Genomic DNA, 16,830 nt, shown 5'->3' on the forward strand with positions numbered 1-16,830 from the left:
GCCTAGTGCCATAAAAGCAGAAGGACCAGTTGAAACTTGAAAAGCCAGGAGGTCTTGGAATAAGGTATTGCCAAATTCTGAAAGACAGTAACAGCCCTTCCAGAGTCCTGTAAGGTTTAGAGTCAAACCAAATCAGATTAGTTTTTTGCCCTCATGACCTCAATCTCAGGTTAGTGATTCTTCTCATTTGTGTGACAGAATGCCTTGCAAAAGCAACTCAACGTAAAACTAATTATTTTAGTTCACCGTTCAAGGCTGCAGTCCATCAAAGCCATTTGCTTTGCATCTGCACTCAGGAATCAGAGAGAGACGAATGGATGATCAGCTCCATGTCTTATTCCCACTCAGGCCAGGACCCTCACTCGTGGAATGGGGCAGCCCACATTCAGGGTGAGTCTTGCTGCCTGTTACCCATACCTAGATAATCGCTCACAGACAGGCCCAGAGTTTGGTTCCCATGATGATTCTAAATAACCATGAGCTTACAGTCAAGGTAACCAACACAGTCCCTGTCATCTCCCCCTCTAAATGGATTTCTATGTATTTCTTTTTTTGTGTGTTTGCATCATGTGCTCAGTTAAGCATTGCCAGGGTCTCTTCAAGTGGGTGTGAAGAGTCTACTGGTGTAACCAATTTGTGTATTTAATTGTTGTAAGGAGCCATGTGTGTGAACCTCGGTGTGTGAGTCCATCTCTGCATTAGAACTGCAAAATAACACAGTAAGTTAAAGTAGGGGTGAAGATGTATCTCAGTCACCCAGCGTTTGCCTGGGATGCATAAACTCAGTATACAAATGATAGGACTTCAGAGTTATTCTTGGCATCCAAGTAAGTTTGAAGTCAGTCTGGACTACTGGTTCTCTAAACAAACTAACATTGGATGAAGGGGAAGCGTCGGGCAAAGCTTCACTCAGACAGCAGAAGTGTGACAGGTAGAAAGTGCTTCCAACCATCCTCTTTGCTAAACTCTTCCAGTGTGAGCCATGCGTGTCACCTAATTTAAGCCACAGTACGAATCCATACTGACTCAGTTTCCTCACAGCTGCATACCAGACAGCCCCTTTCCGAATGGCCAGGCCCAAAGTCTGCTCATTTCTTATCACTCCTAGGCCCACACAAGCATTCCTTGTCCTCTGTCTGAACCGTAAAGGTCCTGCATGAAAATTCAGTATCGGTCATACTGCATTCAGAATGGTTTGTGTCCCAAAGTAGATGCTGAATGAATGCCAGCTGAGCTAATGGTGACAGCAATCATTTATTAGAAGCCTATCAGTCCCAACCACTGCATAAAGTTTAAGCTTTTTGCATACACATCTAATTCATTCTTAACTGGAAAAGCAGATATCCATCTTACTCATTTTATAGGCAGACAGCAACTCTTTTGGGGATTAACTACCCATGATCACACCCGCCTTCAAAAGAGGAATCCGAACTTGAGCGCTGACTGGCTCAGGCTGGCTTGCTCCTGAGCTCACGATCTGAACCACGGGTACCAGAAAGGTAAGTGGACAGTGTTCAGACAAACAGAAGGATGAGCGAAATGACGGAGGCAGGATGTCTGCATCCTCAGACGCTAAGTTCAAGATCAACTTTCAAACTCAGCTAGCTTTCCTCCCAGCATTCAGTGGGAAGTTCGTCAGGAAACGGGGGGAAGGCGGGCTTATTTCACCATTTTAAAGATTCATAATGAGCTAAAAGGCCAAGTCAAAACCAATTTATTATTCACCAACATCTCAGGTCCCCGTCTGTTTTGTTCTCCTGAATAAAACATACCTTCCTTCTCAAGTGCAAGGTCTGCCAGGAGCTGGGAAGGAAAAGGGGGCCAGTGATACATATTTACATAATTAGGAAGAAAAGACTCGCACTCACGCAGGTTTCCTTGTGACTGCTTATGTTTGGCTGAGTCTGGCTCTAGAAAATGTTTACCTGGTGTCCAAATCGTGGGTCTCTTTCACCCCAAAGCAAGATTTTTATGAGACAGGGTTTCTTCTCCTTTTAGAACTGCAACATTCAACAACTGCCCTACATCACTCTGAGCTCAACAAAAGAAACCACAGTCCATGAAACCTGGGTTCTAGCCCAAGAGAGGATGAATCTACCTGCTTCCCTGGCACAGACTGGGACTTAGCCCTGTCTCAGAAGGTGACAGTAATTATGATTTATCACCTAGGCTGATGCGCAGGACTTGAGTCCTTGTGCAAACAAGCAGGAATTTTGCAGTTGCAAATCCCACCAAGAAAACTGCCATTGTCCTGCATATACTGTGCTCTCAAAATCCACTGAGGTGGGCATTGCAGTTGTGTGCATTCCGCACAGACGAATAGCATGTCCCTGGGAAAAGAAGCCCCACGCAGCTTCTATTTAACTTTAAAACTGCGTTTTAATAATGCATTTTCAGGGAAAGAGCTAAAATCAATGATTTTACTCTCACTAAGCCCAGAGCATGCAGGCAAAATGAAATCCTGTCTGCTTGCTTTCTCTCGCCCACCCATCTCTGAGCGTTTTGCAATAGAAGTCCCTTTTCAGTCACAATGTCATATTTTAATCCAATCAATGCACATTAGCTACGACGTAATGTAAATGTCATTGTATTATTTCCTGAAACCATTCTTTTAATTTGTTGAAGCCCGGAACTTCACAATCTTTCTACCTCAAATTAATAAGTATTGGACAGCTTTTCTATATCTCTCTCCACCCTCAATGGACTGTTATTGAACAAACCTGTACTAGGACACTCCAGGGTGGGGCAGGACTGGATTTTCTTCAATTCCCTAAAACACTGGCAAGATGAGACCTCTCCACCATGACTCCTTGTTATCTTCCATTTTGCGAGACTATAAGTACATAATTGGAACACATAAATGGCATCTTATATATTTCCTTATATATTCGTACAACACCTGCTCAAAGGTGCTAAAAATATGTCAGGAAGGAAGAAATGAAGAGAGACAAAGAGAAGAGGAAGAAGAAAGGGAAGGGAGAGAAAAATAAAAAGAAGACTTCAGACTCAGGTTTTCGCCCTATTTTATTTTCCACAGCATGAATACTAATAATAATTATTATTATTATTGTCATTATTATTATTGCTGCTGCTACTACTACTATTATTATTATTATTAATTCAAAAATTTGTCCTGTGTTTTGGCTAGGGTCTTTGTCTCTTCCTAGGTCCCTATTTGTGTGTCTTGAGTGACTTTCCTGAGAAGACATGAACAAATGTCTATTTGTGCCATGTGGGACAGCAGTCACAGACTAAAGAAACAGGGCCATCAATATCTGACTTGGAAGCCCAGCTAGACTGATGAACCAATGAGGTTTTGCCAAACATCGCAGCCCAGCATGGACAACACCTCACAGAGAATTCACATCCCGAGAGCCCCGACACAGCCAGCAGACTGCTCCATGGAACAGGGTATTTTTTCACCAATGGCTTACTGATTTTATAACCCTGGGGAGGGCCCCTGAGAATTTTCTAAGTTTCAGGATATCCTAGGCCTAGTGTTGACTGAGCCATAAGTTTCTTGAACTTGCTAACCTCCCTTTTCCCTCCTCCACCTGGACAGAACAGTTCACTTTGAAGGAAATAGCTACACAATGCTATGTTGCCACCATGTTGATTCTCAGCTTCTCCAAGCCCACCCACCACAACCACTAACTTTCAGACTATTGGATACATTAAAGGTACTTATGCACACATTGGCCTTCTGCTATTACTTCTAAACCTAGCCATGTCTGCCTGTCTGTCTCTTTGACACACTCTATGCTCCAGTGTCACTGAATAAGACCATGTGATACCACCACCAGAGCTGTGCTACCCCAAGGATTATAGCAATTTTCATCATCTAATAGGCCACTGGATGCTTTCAAACTATGATTCCATATGCTGCCTGGGAGGTAGTAACAAAAATATGTACTCAAAGTCTTCATTCATTTCCCAAGAATAATGGTCACTTTATATAAAAAGTAAAACAATATTGTTCTTGGAGTTTTATAAAGACCTAGCTTCATAAACCCAGTTCCAAGGCTTACTCGCACTACCAGCATGGTGACTCGGTAATCCCCCAAGTGACTTCACTCTTATGTGAGGCCATCAGTGCCAGTCTGCACCAGGAAGTGATAGAAAGTCTTAAATAAGGCAGTGAGTGCGGAGAGAAGACCACTGACCCTGCCTGGAGGTCATGGGAGGCCATTTTTTTCTGTAGACACAGTGGTGTCTACTGACAACTTGGCTAGACTTAGAATCTCCATGGCAACACACTTCTGGGTGTATCTGTGACTTTGTGTCCAGAAAGGTTTAAGTAAGGAGGCAGCACCACCCCATTGGTTGGAGTCCTACACAGAATAACAAGGAGGGTGAGCTGAGCGCCAGCAACCACCTCTGTTTCCTGGTTGTGCCTGCGTTGTGACCAGACATCTCACACTATTGCTACCATGCCTTCCTGCCATAATGCACTGTACCCTCATAAAAGGAGTTCAAACACTTCCTTCATTAAATGTCTTTCCCAGGGTTTGGTCATGTCAACAGAGACATAGTGTGGCTGTGAGCATGATCAGTGACACAAGCTCCTCACTCCTCTTGCCGCCATTTTCCCTCACCAGTCTCATCGTTCATGCATTCTGTGAATACCGAGCTACACTTGTTTGCCCCAGAGGCAGCTTCTGTTCTGAGGGATCCAAATGAGGATGATAATGGTATAATGACATAAGGCCTGAGATTAATGTTTAATACAATATAAGGTGGTAATGTGACATTTAATAAAATTGGAAGGGCCCCAATCATCTAATCACAAGCTCCTCTCCCCAAGGAAAGATCCTCTAGCCAAAAAGACATTTCTCTAACAAGAAGACCAAAATCTCTTGCAGCAGATCCTTAGTTTAATGCTCCCTATTTGCCATGGACCTCAGAAACATTCAAGCAAGTCAGTCAGAGCCTCTCGTAAATTAGAAGACTACAGCCACGTATTACCACTGTGTCTTGGCTGTGTCTTGGCTGTGTCTTGGCTGTGTCTTGCAGCCCCTGGGTGGTGAAAAGGCTCCCACATGCAACCCTTGGATTCTGAGCAGTGTCCTTCTCCAAACTGGGACTGTACCTGACTAATACTCTCTGTTGACCCCAATCACCCAGTGGCAGGTGTCATGTATGCACAGGACCTTCTATATCACCTTAGGGTAGCATGTCAGCTCTCACCATGAGGCGAAGAGGGGGCATATAACACTGTAAACATGGCCCCTGGTCCTACCATTCTGTCTAATGGAGAAAATTTGAGGGTAAATGGACTAAAGGTGAAGTTGAAGGTAGAATATGTTATGCAAGCGGAGAGAGAGGTGCAAGATTTCAGGGCATCAGGAATCACAATTTCCAGGGTATCTTTTAGGCTCCCTGCCCTTATGTGCATCCTAATAAGTACATACGTCACTCAAGTGATCTGCTTATAGCTCATGCCCAGGTTTCATCCAGTGAGCAAAACCCTATCAATTCCATATTTAAGCCTGCTGCTGATGCTCTGTGCTTAAGGTAGGGCTCTAGGGTTCAGAATGCCTTAAGCCTGGCTGCGTGCTGTCTTTATTGTTCTACCTCCTTTGTCCCAGGGTCCCTTTCAAATCACTCTCTTCTCACATTCTTCTGTGAAGTATTTCTCTGCTGTAATAGAGTAGCTTGCCAGCATCACTTGGCTTCCGCTTGATCATGTTCTACAGAAAGCATGCTCAATCTGTCTCCAGAGCTCAGCTGAGCCCATCAACCACCCATCCAAGACAAGAACTTTGTCAAAGACAAATCAGGATCTATTACCACGGCTCCTTCTAGAAAATTCTTTCCTGTTTTTCTCCATCCTCTCCTCCCTCCTACCCATCTACCTGCCTTTCCTGCTTTCTTCTTTCCTCCCTGCCTGCCTTATTCCTTCCCATTATACATGCACACACACACACACACACACACACACACACACACACACACGATATATATGTACATTAAATTTAGAACACATTTTAAATCAATAATAGCACTTACTATTTGAATGTCTAGTGGGCCCCAGGCACTGCAGTAAAGATGCTAAACCCATTATCTTGTTTAAATCTTAATATTCCCAGAGCCCTTCAAGGTATAGAATTTCCCATTGAGAAGCAAGACTGGTGAATATTGAGCCATTGATCCAAAGCATGGATTCACTATGTATAAAATTAAGTATTTGATTTGGGATTAGGTTTTTTTTCCTCTAAATCCCTACTCAGAACCCTTGGCTATCTCTATGCATGTATACACATGTGCCTAGGTGAGGCAGAGATGTCAAGCAGTTTGAAAGTTTAAATTCAAAGTAAGTGATGACATCCTCACACCTTGACAGACCTGAGCCAGTTCTTTAAAAACAACCCTTTGCTAACAATCAGCACAGACTTCTGTTTGCATGAGTCCAATCTTGTTTTGCATTCTTTCCAGCCAGGTTGCATGTTTATTTGCATGTCCTGCCTAAGAGGAGTGAACTAAGTAGAAGAAACAGGATTTGGGGCTGGTGGCCTGCTGTTAAGTGTCTTTCTAAACATCTGCAACTTGCCTTCCATTCTCTGCACCTCTGCAGGATCGTGCCTAAGCAGACAGAATTCATCTTCCCTCTGTGCACATCACAGAGGAGCAGTAGCTTAAATAAGCTTTAAAACACAAAAGCACCCAGCCTGTGTTTTCTCAGGTGCGACTCAGGAAAGTCTAATGGGCTGGGGGATGACTTTTCCCAGAGACTCAATTATCATAAATCTGGAAGATTAGAGTAGAAAAAGCTACTCAGAAAACCAGGCATGCGGTGCTGGAAATGGGCTGTTGGAAATATCTGTCTGTCTTGAACTGTCCTGGGCCTGGATTTAAAAACCTTTCCCTTTTGTGGTGTTAGACTTCAGCAACACCCCATCTAAGTGGTCCAGAGATACCTCAACGCCCGTGAGTAGAATTGAATCCCCTGCTCTTCTGAGCAATTCAGCAAGGCAAAGAAGTTTATATTAAGAAATCATGTTCTCTGGAAGTAGTCCAACAACCAAAGGGGAAACCCTGACTGCTGATAGGAATTTGGACCCAGAGACACTCCGACTGGTGCCTTTCCCTGTGTCGGCTGCCTGACTTTCCACAAAAGATGGAAATCTGGGAAGCAGAAACCAGAATCCCCAATAGATGAAATGTGAATGTAATGTCAGCTTTAATAAAACAGCTGGGCTTTAGCTGGAAGGTGGCTTAATTGAGAAATCTCAGCTAGGAGAGATCATTATTTCTTTAATCAATTCCTCGTTAAACCACCAAATGCTGGAATGCAGCAAAATAAGAGTGCCAGCATCAGGTCCCAGCCAGGGTCTACTGAGTCCTCCTACATACAGGGTGACCACAGATGATTCATGGAGATGATTCACGTAGAAACATTGGTTGTATTTCTTTTTCTTTAAAGTCTCATACATGGGTGAATGCGCAGAAATGGCACAGCATCTAAGATCCACCGGTGTAAATTGTTGTTTATTTATATATGATCATACATGCAACCTGACAGATCAGATGATATCATATAACTATAAAACAAAAAAGAAGCAAAGGTTCCAGGCACCGAGTCTACTTTCTTAGTTGCTAGCTGGATGCAACTAAGTATGGGCGGTGACGGGCTTGATTCTTTATTGTTGAGAAAACAGTCCAGAGAGACTTGACTACCTAGTCAGAGAGCCTAGTCTATGGCCATAGACTACCAAGAACCTCAGAAGATTTGGCGGCTTCACAACTCCTGCTAAACAGTGTTTAGATGAAGCTCATTTATTTGAATTTTTTGAAGTAGGGTCTCATCTTGTTAACTAAGATTGTTGTGGATTTGCAGTGTAGCCCAGGCTGATCTCAAACTAACAGTCTTCCTACCTTAGCCTCCTCACAACTGTAGAGGAAAGAGATTTTGTAAGTGAAGGAACGAATTCTATGTAGTACAGCACAGTCAGATCACACAATCATATGACTAATGCTGACTGATGAAGTTGCCTACTGTAGTGGCCCCTCCTTCGACAGCTCATTCAAAGTTAAGTGTTTGGGAGTAATGTACCACCATGTCAGGCAAGCAGTCTACCGCCCAGTTTAGGCTGAGTCAACCCAGCCCACAAGACTTTTTCTAATGCTACTTAAGATGTTGATTTCCACTATCCACTCTGTGTCAGGAGATACCTGGTTTTGATCCACATTTATCCCTGGGAATTACTGATTTCATTTCCATGGAGATAGAATCTACTGGAATCTTCTACATGTGGCTAGCATCTCTCATGAATCTATACAAAATGGCTTCAAGTGCTCTTCCAAATGATAACTCATAGTGGTCTTCAAGTTCACCCCTGTGGTGTCTATATCAGATGTCCTTCCCTGCTTGTCTCCCCTTAGGTGGAGCAAGGCTGCCTTTTTTAACCCAATAGAATGCCTCAGAAATGAGAAAATATCACTACAGTGGCAATTAACACTGGTGCTGCTCTCTTATCACAGAGCGCCCTGTCTGGGGGATGCAGGATGCTATGTTGTAAAAAGGCCCAGGATGCCCTTGCTGATCTCTCTTCCCAGTGGCCACACAAGTGAACCCGGTCGGAAGGGAATTTTCAGTTGTTGGCCAAGTGTTCACATTACATCAGCTGCAGCCAGTATTTTATCTGTAGCTTCACAAGCGACCAGAATCAGAAACCTGCTGCTAGGTCCCCAGATCTTTACAGATACTGCAGGATGCATTGTTTTGACTCTTTCAAGCCTCTGAGTTTCATGAGAATTTGCACAGATCCCCAGAACTTAGCTTTAGGGACATTTATTTGTAAGGGAGGAGAGGCAGATGCATGTGGAGACCAGAGAACAACTTAGAATGTTATTCCTCAGGTGCTGACCATTTGTTTTGCTGAGAGAGGTTCTCTCACTAGCCTGGAATCAATAACTCTACTATCTATTAAATTGCCTGGACAGTGAGCCTCAGGGACCCTCATGTTTTGGTTTTCCTAGGCTGGGATTACCACCATGAACCATTCCATCTATCTATGTGTGTGCCTGGGTTCTCATGCTCACCTGGCAAACATTTGTCTACTGAGCTAACTTCCTGGCTTCTTTTTTCTTTCTTTTTTTTTTTTTTTTGTTTGTTTGGTTTTGTTTGTTTGGTTTTTTTGTTTTGTTTTGTTTTTTGTTTTGTCTTAGGCTTATTTCCTGCTGTTGTGATTTTTAAAAATACCCTGACAAAACCAACTTAAAGGAAAAGGGGGCTATTTTGCTTACAATTTGTCCTGTCAGGGACCTGACATTCTAACTAAGCAAAGCTAGAGCCCTGCTGTGAGCAGATTCCTGAGAAGGGCTTGACCTTTTCAAAGAACTTGTCCCCAGAAGACTGTTGTCTCCTTGTCTAAGGAGAATATCTTGCAGTTTAGAGATTCACTTTATATCCTGGGGCTCTTCCCAGTACTCCCCCCGCCCTAAGCTTCAGTTCCTGCTTCAATTCCTGCTTCAGAGCTTTAAATGCTGTACATTCCTCTCAATAAACAGACCTTGACAACAGAACCGTTCTTGGTCTCCTTCTTTTCTCTCCCCCTTGACCCTCAGGTAGCACCTCTTCAGGACCCTGAATAAGTGGACCTGCTGGATGGGCCACTGTCCGTAACTAGAGGAAAATAAAGGTGTCAGAATGTTCAAGCAGCAGGTCACATCACATTTGAAGTCAGAGAAACAGAAGGATGAACACAGGCATACTGATTCTCAGCTTGCACTCTCTGCTCCCTCCCAGATCCACTATGGGTGGGTCATATACAATCGAGAAAATCCCTCACAAGCATGCCCACAGGTCAACATGATTTATACAATTCTACATCGAAAGTCAAAGTGAGTTCAGATCGTGTCGAGCGGATTGAAACTAACCATCGTGGTACAGAAGAGCAGCTCTCCACGTCAGCCGAATGAACACTCTACTTTGCGTTTCCTCTACCTCCTTGTGGCCTGGGCTACTGTTTTTTTTGTACCATTCTAGGACCATTTCTGCATATCAATGGCCTTTGTAGTGTCAATCAGTGTTAGTCAAACCTCCTCTGAAAGTAACAGAAATTCAAAAAGCCATTTGTGCACATAGCAGGGATTATGATTGATGTCTCATGCGTCTGAATTCCAGAAGAGAGGACTGGTCTTAGAGATAGCAAAAACCAGGGTTTTAAATGATTCCTAGTTTATATCCATTCTCTCTCTCTCTCTCTCTCTCTCTCTCTCTCTCTCTCTCTCTCTCTCTCTCTCTGTGTGTGTGTCTGTGTGTGTGTGTGTGTGTGTGTGTGTGTGTGTGTGTGTGTTTGTGTCCACCTCCTTTCATTCTCCCTCCCTGCTCCCTTCCCTCCTCCCATGGATTGGCTTAGTTTTCTAAGCATCTACAGAGCTGTGTAGTCAAAAAGCAAAGAATGTTGGAATGTTGGAGACCTCAGGAAAGAATCATGCCCCTTTCCCCAGACCCCTGCAATGTGAATCTCTTGTTATGCCCATGTAGGTTATGTGTGTGCCTTCCTGTGGATAAAAACTCATGAAATAGAAGAAGTTTATAAGAGCTGCTTGAAGAAGTAACTCTAAAATGAAGGTAACTTAGGGCAATAACTAAGTTCAGCTGTCGTACTGGGTGGCATAGCCTCCCAGTGCTCAGATTAATGCCATGTGGACAGAGAACATTTTCCTGTCACTAGATCAATCCACTTTATAGAATAAATGTAAACGCTTGATAAATATAGGCTCTATTGAGCAAAGGGGATGCTCATAAGCATTGATGGAGGTAAAAAAAAATCCATTCTTGATTGAGCATAAGGACAAGACAATCAGAAAAGTACTTGGTTTTAGACAAATAGATGTGTACTTATGGCCATGGCTTCATAACTACAAAGTCATGGCACATTTGAGTCAAGCCACTTTGCAAAACTGAAAAGTTCACCTCACCACTGTGCAGACCACAGATGAAGTATTCCTTTTATTTTGCAACAAACCACACTGGTAGCCATCAACATGACAGTAACTTTCTGGCTAGCTGGCAGCCTGAGATATGGTACAATATGGTGGCCAGAAAGACAGGCATCTTAGAAAACAGCCTGGGTCTGAGTCTATGATCTGCTTATTACTTAGTCTATAATGATTTGGAATCAGTTCTTCAACTTATCCCTACCTGTCCCCTCATAAATAGAATTTGAGTAACAATGATGCTACCAGTATAGGGATGCTGTAAATCAAATGATTAATGTTTACAAAAACCCCTACCCCAGCTTCAGGTTTAGGATTACTACCACATGGATAGCAGCAATTATCATTAGTATTATCCTATCCATGTCATTTTTCTTAAGAAGAAATAAGTGTTGTTTATGTAAGTCCAGCATCATAAAACTTATATACATGCTCAGAGGAAAGGGCCACATGTTCAAACATCGTTTATCATTTGGAAGAGGAAGATAATTTAAAAGTCATTCTTAGCATCCAGTAGACTTGGTCATGTTCTCTAGGATAAGCCTGATAAGACGGGTGAGTACGGGAGCGTTTGTAGGACACTTTAGCTGGAAATAGAGACTTCTTAGAAGGCCTCACCATCTCTCTCGCCATGTGCTGAAGTCTGCACTGACGGCATACGGATCTGCCTTCAAATAATACATGGGCAAATATATCCCAATGCGCTTCTGGGAGAAATGAGCATTCATCTGCGGTTTGTTGGCTTTCCAAATGCAGAAGCAGAGATTTAAACCATATTTAGGTCCCAACACAACCATCCTCAGATCCAATCTTTTCTAATGCCCATTTTTATCCATGTACAGCGCATAATTAAATGCTAGCGGGAAGAGCACTGTATTTAGAAACGAACAAGGCAGGATCATCGGCCACTGCTATTTATATATGCCTAGGCTCAAATATCTCAGGCTCTACATGTTCACTGCTGACACTGCTTAGTCTTAAATCGCTGTTTAAAGTATACATTTCATTTTGGAAGGGTGTGTCTGTTGGGCAGTTATAGCCAAGAATCACATAACCTGAAAACCTATGGGACACCAGAAGAATGCTCTGCACATCTGCCTGAGAAGATTCTTTGATTGAGTGTTTAGAAAATGCCTATCCCAAGTCACAGGAGGATTCAGACACAGGGCAAGTATCTGTGTCACATACCGAAACCCTGGGGAAACAGTGACTACCTCCTGTAGGTCACACTGGAATGATGTCCTGGGACCATCAGGAACACTTCCTATAAGTCACCTGCAAGCATTGTGCTGGAACCCTTACAACCAGTTCCTGGCAAGGCCAGATGTAATGTAGCAGTGTTTCCACAAGAATCCACACAGACACATCGAATCAATGAAAATTAGCATCACCACTGTTTACTGTGCCCCGGGACACTCCATTTCCATCTTTCTTATTACATCATTCAGTCCTCAGTTATAAATGATCTGAACCAGGTTTGCTCATCTCTGTACTATGTGGCTGACTCATCCATGACACATTGGTCCATCTTAGGAAATACGCTTGGAGACCTGGTCAGTGAGGAACCCATTACACAAAATGCCTCTTCAGGAGATACAATTCACTAATCACACAAGATACACTTTTAAAGTAAGTAGTGCAGTGGAGAGGACGTTACTATATCCTCAAAGTGGTTCACTATATCCAGCTTCTCTCCCTCACCAGTCCTATTCTCAAAACTCATGGGACACATGTCAAGATGGCTTTCCTTTAGTGGGTATGGATGACACTATGGAGCTGATGGGCATTGCATCACCATGCTCAACAATGCCATTATTGACACACCTAGACAAGGACTTGTTTCTTTGTTTTTTCTTACTCTTGCTGTCTTGTTTTTCCTGCTCGTTTTGTTTTGTTTGTGTTGGGTGGTTGCTATGTAGCTCGGGTTGGCATGCTGGTCTAAACCTTCCTACCTCAGCTTCAACGATTCTGAGATTATATCCATGCATCACCACACCACCTTAATTTTTTTTATCTAATGCTTTCAAATGTTGTCTGTTTCCTTGCTTGCTTGCCATGGTATAGATTGAAATCAATGCTTCACCTGTGCTAGGCCAGCACTCTACCACGGTGTTCCATATCTACCATACAATTATTCATTCATTCATTCATTCATTTACTTATTTATTTATTATCAGAAAGGATCTGGGCATGTGTCACAGGCTAGCTTTGAGCTCATGTTATAGTCCAAGCTGACCCCAAGCTCTCAGGGATCACCCTGCATTAGACTCCTAAGTGGTGGAGTTATAACATGTATCGTCAGCCCTACAAGTGTTTCATATTATATTTTAGGTTCTTTTGGGAATGTGCCTAGAAGTGATTCTTCTGTCATAGAGTAGCTCTATGCTTAACTCTTGAATAACTTCCAACCTGCTCTATAAATGACTGCAGTTTCATGTTCACAACAGCAGTGCACAAGTGTCCCCATCGTCTCCCATCATTCCCCTCCTCATTCACACTGATGCTGTCTGTCTGGGCACGTGTGCTCTCTGGGCATGAGTACGCTCACCATTGTCTTATGGTTTTTATTGTTTTGCTTTAACAGTTAATGGTGTTGAGAATCTTCTCATGTTCATTAACATTCTTCTAGCTTATTTAAAGAGTGCTGTATCCAAATCCTTAGTCGGTTCTAATTAGGTAATTGCTCTTTTTGCTACTGGTTTATACCAGTTCTATTATTTGTGACCTCTCAGTCCACTCCAGATGCATGCTTTGCACATGGTTTTTCCATTCCATGAATCATCTCTTCATTTTCTTGATAGTGCCCTTTATATGCAAACAGTTTTCATTTTGGTGCCAACTTACTAATATTTTTCTTTAGTTGCTTCTAATTGCAGCTGTTGTTGAGCCTCCGACCTCTAAGTTTTAGTGCTATGTTTTCATCCATGAGTTCTTTAGATTTAACTCTTTGATTTGTAGTTTCGATCCATGTAAACAAATGACATTTCAGTAGTGTAAATTATTCATCCCTCTTCTCTCAGGCTGGCTTCATCACAAAAATGACATCTTCTGTACATGACATGCCTATTGACACAGAACTACAGCTTCTACCTCATACAGTGATCTTTTGGTTTTTAAATCAGATGGGAAAGAAATAAGCGTCACAAGTCTAGAATCTGTACCATCTGTTACCTGTTATCCATGTGGATGCGAGTGCATTCCAATTACTCTGGGCAGTCTTTCATTTCAGACAGAATGAGTCCAGTTAGGATTTCTTGCAGAGATGGTGGATGGTGTTATGGACTCTGAGGCTGTTGTTTACCTGGGAATACCTTGACTTCTCCTTCAGCTCTATAGGACAGTTTTGTGGAATGTAAATTCTTGGTTGTCAAGATTTTGAGCACAGTGTCCCACTGACTCCTGAGTACCATAGCAGCTCTCCAGGGATCCATTGTTAGTCCTTTAGACTAATAAAGGGACTAATTAGATTGAGGAACCCTAGTATGCACTGAGCCACCTAAATCTTGATCCTTTCAAGGTTATCTCCTGGACTGGAAAAGTAGCAGCCATAGAGTACTTACCTAGGATGCTCAAGGTCCTATTTCAACCCCAACATGGGATGCTGCTGCTGCTGCTGCTGGTGGTGGTGATAGTGGTGGTGATGGTGATGGTGGTGGTGGTGGTGGTGGTGGTGGTGGTGGTGGTGGTGGTGGTGGTGATAAAAAAAATCTCTATTTTTCACTTTTTTAAAACTTTATTACAATTTGCCTAAACGAGAGTCTCTAGTTTTACCTTATTTAAAGTACATAGACTATTGGAATTTTAAACTCAAATTTAGAGAACTTCAGCAATTACTTCTAGATGTCCTTTCATCTCTGCTTCCTTTCTTTTGTGGGTTCACATTCATAGTGTAGATCATGGTTCTTACCCACACTCTGTTGCTTGGTTTCCTTGTGTAAGCTGAATAATCCAACCCATCTCCATTGCTCTTTCTTCCCTTCGCCCAGATCTCCATTCTCTGGTCAAATGTCAAGCTTTTTCTATACATTGCCCAGCTCAGAATGTCTAGTCTTTTTTTCTGTTTTCTTCTTCTTCTTTTTTTTTATTGGATTTTTAATTTACATTTCAAATGTTATCCCCTTTCCCAGTTTCCCATCCATAAGCCCCCTATCGAAACCACCCTCCCCCTGCTTCTATGAGGATGTTCTCCTACCCAACCACCTATCCCATCCTACCTCCCAACCCTGAGATTGCCCTACACTGGGCCATCGAGCCTTGGCAGGACCAAGGGATTCTCCTTCTTGATGCCCAACAAGACATCCTCTGCTACATGTGCAGCTGGAGCCATGGGTCAGTCAATGTGTACTCTGGATGTTGGTTTAGTCCCTGGGAGCTCTGGTTGGTTAGTATTGTTATGGGGTTGCAAGCCACTTCAGCTCCTTCAATCCTTTCTCTAACTCCTCCACTGGGGACCCCATTCTCATTTCAATGATTGGTTGTGAGCCTCAGCCTCTGTATTTGTCATGCTCTGGGAGAGCCTATCAGAAGACAGCTATATCAGGCTCCTGTCAGCATGCACTTCTTGGCATCAGCAATATTGTCCAGATTTGGTAGCTATATATGGGCTAGATCCCCAGGTGAGACAGTCTCTGATAGCCTTTCCTTCAGTCTCTGCTCCATACTTTGTCTCCATATTTCCTCCTGTGAATATTTTTGTTCCCCCTTCTAAGAAGGACTGAAGCATCCACACTTTGGTTCTCCTCCTTGAGTTTCATGTGAGCTGTGGATTGTAACATGTGTAACCCAAGCTTTGGGGCTAATATCCACGTATCAGTGCATAATGTGTGCTTTTTTATGTTTGAGTTACTTCACTTAGAATGATATTTTCTAGTTCCATCCATTTGCCTCTTAATTTCATGAACTGGGTAGCTTAATTTCATGAATTTCATAGCTGAGTAGTACTCCATTGTGTAAATGTACCACATTTTCTGTATCCATTCCTCCATTGAAGGACAACTGTGTTCTTTCCAGCTTCTGGCTATTATAAATAAGGCTGCTATGAACATACTGGAGCATGTGTCTTTGTTATATGTTGGGGCATCTTTTGGGTATATGTCCAGGAGTGGTACAGCTGGATTCTCAGGTAGTACTATGTCCAATTTTCTGAGGAACCTCCAGACTTATTTCCAGAGTGCTTTTACCAGTTTCCAGTCCTACCAACAATGGAGGAGTGTTCTTTCTCCACATCCTTGCCAGTGTCTGTTGTTGCCTGAGTTTTTTTATCTTAGCCATTCTGACTAGTGTTAGGTGGAATCTCAGGGTTGTTTTTATTTGCATTTCCCTGATGACTAAGGATGTTGAACATTTCTTTAGGTGCTTCTCAACCATTTGATATTCCTCAGCTGAGAATTTTTTGTTTAGCTCTGTACCCCATTTTTTAGAGTTATTTGTCTCTCTGGAGTCTAACTTCTTGAGTTCTTTGTATATTTTGGATATTAGCCCTCTATCAGATGTAGGATTGGTAAAGATCTTTTCCCAGTCTCCTTTGCCTTACAGAAGCTTTGCAATTTTATGAGGTCCCAGGTGTCAATTCTTGATCTTACAGCATAAGCCAATGGTGTTCTGTTCAGGAAATTTTCCCCAGTGCCCATGTGTTCGAGACTTTTCCCCATTTTTCTTCTATTAGTTTCAGTGTATCTGGATTTTTGTGTAGGTCCTTGATCCACTTGGACTGGTGCTTTGTACAGGCAATAAGAATGGGTAGATTTGCATTCTTCTACATGCTGACCTCCAGTTGAACCAGCACCATTTGTTGAAAATGTTATCCTTTTCCACTGGATGGTTTTAGTTACTTTGTCAAAGTCAAGTGACCATTGGTTTGTGGGTTCATTTCTGTGTCTTCAATTC

General features: G+C 42.7%; 1 long non-coding RNA gene across 23 annotated transcripts in view; it reads left to right on the top strand.

The window, feature by feature from the left end:
• LOC102553349 (uncharacterized) overlaps positions 1-16,830 on the top strand; it is a 62,518-nt gene that overhangs the window by 14,132 nt on the left and 31,556 nt on the right. For 3 of the 23 annotated variants that reach the window (XR_005490229.2, XR_001840172.3, XR_005490232.2), the window contains 3 exons: positions 1,365-1,499; positions 3,149-3,411; positions 3,563-3,693. This is a non-coding gene — a long non-coding RNA (uncharacterized LOC102553349). Of the gene's footprint in view, positions 1-241; positions 391-1,364; positions 1,500-1,998; positions 2,142-3,148; positions 3,412-3,562; positions 3,694-10,489; positions 10,577-16,830 lie in introns of those variants that run through there. The other 20 variants (XR_010055350.1, XR_010055357.1, XR_010055351.1 and 17 more) reach the window with 13 other exon arrangements.

Source organism: Rattus norvegicus, chromosome 10 (assembly GCF_036323735.1).
Source record: "Rattus norvegicus strain BN/NHsdMcwi chromosome 10, GRCr8, whole genome shotgun sequence".
NCBI lineage: Eukaryota > Metazoa > Chordata > Mammalia > Rodentia > Muridae > Rattus > Rattus norvegicus.